We start from the raw sequence: 4,642 nt of genomic DNA, 5'->3' as shown, positions 1-4,642 counted from the left end.
CACCAGCAGCCCCGCTGGCGTGGTTGTACTGACCCAAGCCCCGCCCCCAGTTCTTCCCATAGCTGTGTTTCCTGAGTCCTGTCTGTGGTCTGTACAGCAGTCCCGCTGGAGGACAGGGCTGGGGGCAGTACAGCCGTACTGGAGGAGCTGCCGGCATGGGGTTTTGCTCTTTTTGCCGCTGCAGTTCCGGGACAGACCCCGGGCAGGAGATGCAGGCATGCAGCTGCGTGGAAGCCCCACATTCTGCTCCTCCTGTGTCTTTCCAGTATGCCGTACCGGCTATAAATAGCTTACTGGTACAGCATACCTGACCATACCGCCGTACTTCCACCACTGCTCCCAGGAGAGATGAATGGTGTAGGTGTTCTTGACAATTCCACTATGTGCCTATCTGCATCTTTAGAATCATAGAAATGTAAAGCTGGAAGGGACTTCAAAACGTCAAGTCCAGCCCTCTTCAGTGAGGCAGGAACAAGTAAACCTAGATCATCCCTGTCAGGTGTTTGTCCAACTGTTCTTTAAAACCTCCAGTGATGGGGATTCCACAACCTCCTTTTCAAGCCTATTCCAGAGCTATAGAAACTGTATTAGGGCACTAAAATACCTTTAAAAATCTGGCCCAAAGTGAACAAAAGACTGATACATTTTAAAAAGCACTTTGGAAAACTTTTTTAAAAAGCAACTCAACTAATTCCAAAGCTAGGCCCTGATGAGAATCTTTTTGCATCCTGGATCTGATAAGGTAAAATATATTTTAAAGAGTTCAGTACATTTCAAGTTTCAAACAAGTCAGAGTCCCTTTAAAGATGTACTCCTTGTTTCCACAAATATGTGTTCTATATTCAGTCTCTCGTTGCTTTGGCAATTTGACCATAGCACACTCATTTTGAAAGGCTAAGAGGAACAGCAATTTGTCCTACAGTTTTGAATCGGAATTCCAAACTCTAGAAATCTTTTTTCAGGGAACACGACATATCTGAATTACAGGATAAAAGCAACTTTGCAATCAATAGGATCTATGTTTCTCTGACCTTCTCTGATTTCAGTATCAGTAACATAAAAATCTATCTTAAGCATGATGGAAAGAGAAGCCTGTTTCCTAAATGGACCTGTTCCTCTTATCCATGCAAAGGATGGTAAAGAGTTAATGTTCATATCCATGTCTGTGCACATTCTCCACTAACAATGCTTTATTAAAGAACCTGTCTTTGAAGATCTCAAAGCAACATGAATCAGTTACGCCTCACAAGTTACTGAGGTAGGTAAATATTATTACACAGATGAATAAACTGAGACAAGGATAGGTAAAGTGACTCACCCAAAGCTATACAGTAACTCTGTGGCAGAACATAGAGTAAAATAGTCCTGTCTTCTGCTCTAACCACTGGAACAAACTCACTCCCTTACTAGCATTGTTGGTTTAATCTCTCTTCATGTTACACTGATTTTTACTGTTTGCATGCCAATTTCATTATTATTGTTGATGAATAACAAATTGAGAGTGATGCCCCATGATACTATACACTGTTTACACACACTGTACGAGAAAGGCCCTGCCCTGAAGAGCTTATAATCTGAATGGACAAGACAAATAGTGGGAAACAGAATCACAAATCACAAAGAAACTTGAGAGGAATGATATGGGATTCCAGTGAAATAGAGCAAAATGTGAGGAATAAATGAAAAATATAAGTCTGCCCAGCAGCAAAAGCTACAAATCCTGCTTTTATGGCCCAGACATCTCCTTACTATCAAGAAAGGGCAGAGGCAAGAGGTTAGGTCGACAAAGGGATTTATGCAGCTAACTGCCACTCCCAAAGCCCCCACTCAGCCCCTGTAGACACTTACATTCTCTAGGCATCTGCATTTCCACTGGTAAAGTCCCCTAGGCACCTCCATTTTCCCCAGTGGCCATGCACATAACTAAGTCCTGATGCCGGTGCCTAGCTCATGCCTAAGCCCCAGCAGGAAGCTCACGGTAGGTGTTCCCCCAGTCTATCTCACCTTCGGGCACAGGATCAGGACCTGCACAAAATATAGCTGGAGACAGAATGACTCTATAGCCCAGTGAGAGTGACTCTCTAGCTCCATGGAGGGCACTCCCCTGGGATGTGGGAGAATCAGGTTCCAGTCCCTGCTCCAATTAATATGTATGTGCTTTATACAAAGTAGAACAGCTTCAGTAGCTCAGGGATTTAGGGTACTCTAGAGGGAGACCTGGGTTCAAGTTCCTGCTCATGGCCAGAAGGGGGGGTATGAATCTGGGTCACTCACACCCTCAGTGAGTGCTCTAACCCCTGGTGGATAGTGGGTACAGAGGGCGCACCACCTCCTCTTTGTTTTTTTTTTGCAAGAAAGGACTGGCCTGGCTTAGATGCCTAACTCCAGGAGAGCAGTCATGGCTGGGAATCCCAAGTGGCAACAAATGCTTCCCTTCAACCCGGAGTTAGGGATCTAAGTCCCTGAGAAGGGTGGAGCCTATGTCACATCTCTCTCCTTGACATTTCCTATTGGCTAACTTTGGTGGCGCCCTGTTCAGCATCCTGGCTTTTGTAGATCCCATTCTTAGGGCTTGTCTACATTACCCGCTGGATCGACGGGCAGCGATGGATCCAGTGGGGGTCGATTGATCGCGTCTAGTCTAGACGTGATAAATCGACTACCGAGCACTCTCCCGTTGACTCCGGTACTCCACCAAGGCGAGAGGCGCAGGCAGAATTGACAGGAGAGTGTCAGTCATCGACTTACCCCAGTGAAGACACCACAGTAAGTAGATCTAAGTACATCGACTTCAGCTACATTATTCACGTAGTTGAAGTTGCGTAACTTAGATCAACCCTCCCCCTCCCCCCCCCGGCGTAGACCAGGCCTTAGCCACCTAACTCTCCCCAGGCATTGTATAGGGATCTTGAGCGCCCGGTTCAGAGCTGTGGATTCCACTAGGTGGAAAGGCACTTACAGTTAGGCTTTGCAATGCTGAGCCTATGTGGTGTCCCAAGGTGGCTGAACTTAAAATATTTCAGTCTAACCAGGAAAACAGATATTCATAAAATAATTGAATGTTTTTTTTATTACTCCAGTGGTCTCTTGACATGTTTTCACTGTGTTATTGTAGGTGCTTCAAAGAAAAGCTTTTAAACACAAGTTATTTCTTATTGACACTGCCATTATTAAGTGCAATGCAAACATGTCATACGCTTTCTGAAATAAAATTCAAGCAGAGTTTTTGTGTACAAAATATGTCTCTCAAAACAACGTCCCTGTTCATTCACTGTCGCCTTATTGAAAATAAACCTTTTATTTTAAACATGGTACATTTTGTAACAGAAAAACCAATATATGGTTACTCAGAGTTCTTCAGACAACAGCTGTAGGATATAATATAATGATAGAAAGTAGAGAACAGTATTTTGGCAGCTTTATGCTTAGCTGATGTTTTGGTTTTACTTTTTAATGGTATTAGGCTGTGAAGCTGCAGGACTTTCCTGCATCTGGTGATCCAAGACTACACAAAATTAGGCGGTGACAGTTTTCAGAATAAAGATCTTACCACCATTGCAATGCTAGGGGTAAATGCTAGTTCCACAGCTTAGCACAAATCACTTATTATTCAAATTCTTGTTTATGTGGTATTGTAAGCATACACTGCACTCCATTGTGGATAAAAAATAATAAGTCCCTGTCCTAAAGACCTCACAGTCTACGGCTAGGTCTACAGTACTGGGGGGGGGGGTAGCTGAAGTTGCATATTTTAGGTCGACTTACCTGGCTGTGAGGATGGCGGCAAGTTGACCGCGGCTGCGCTGCCATCGACTCCGCTTCCGCCTCTTGCCATGGTGGATTTCCGGAGTCGACGGCAGAGCCATCGGGGATCGATTTTATCACGTCTTCCCTAGACGCGATAAGTCGATCCCCAATAGATCGATTGCTACCCGCCGATCCGGCAGGTAGTGAAGACATGCCCTAAGGCACAGATGCAGCAAGGTATTTAAGCATATTGAATGCTTGCTAAGAAGTACTGAGGACCTTCAATCCCCATTAACTTCAAATGGAGTTGAGGGCACTCAGCAGCTTGCAAAACTGGGGTCTAAAGAGAGAGGGATCCAGAATAATACAATACAGAATCATCATCAAAGATCTTGCCACAGATTTTGAGTTTCAACATCTGGCACTTTTTTCCTAATTTACAGGAGAAAACAGCCTTTGAAATGAAACTAGCTCATGCGCAATTCTGTGTCACTTTTGAATACTAAGTCTATCTATATTTGACCATAAAAACCATAAATGCTGCATTTCCCAACTCAATGTGTTCATTGTTACAAGGTAGGGGATCATTAGATCTGTCAAATAGCACATGATTCATTTTGATTACAAAATAAACTACAAGATATTTATTTAGTGAGTGAAAGTCCTAGGGTGCTATATCATTTTGTATTGCAGTTGCTTTTTCTCCATATCCCACTGAGTATATTTTTCTCAGATAATGAAACTATTTTTTTAAGGTTTCCAATCCAGATTTCTATGTGGCAAATGCTTTAATTAAGATTGATATATTCCATTTGTTTAGTTTTGAAGCTTGGATGTGGAAGTTTTAACTTAAACTGCATTGCCCTCTAGTGCTGTTATGTGTCAGGGCTCCAGT

This window comes from Chrysemys picta, chromosome 8, assembly GCF_011386835.1.
Source record: "Chrysemys picta bellii isolate R12L10 chromosome 8, ASM1138683v2, whole genome shotgun sequence".
In the NCBI taxonomy this organism is placed as follows: Eukaryota; Metazoa; Chordata; order Testudines; family Emydidae; genus Chrysemys; species Chrysemys picta.
The sequence above is the reverse complement of the archived record's forward strand: the minus strand, read 5'-3'. Positions refer to the sequence as shown.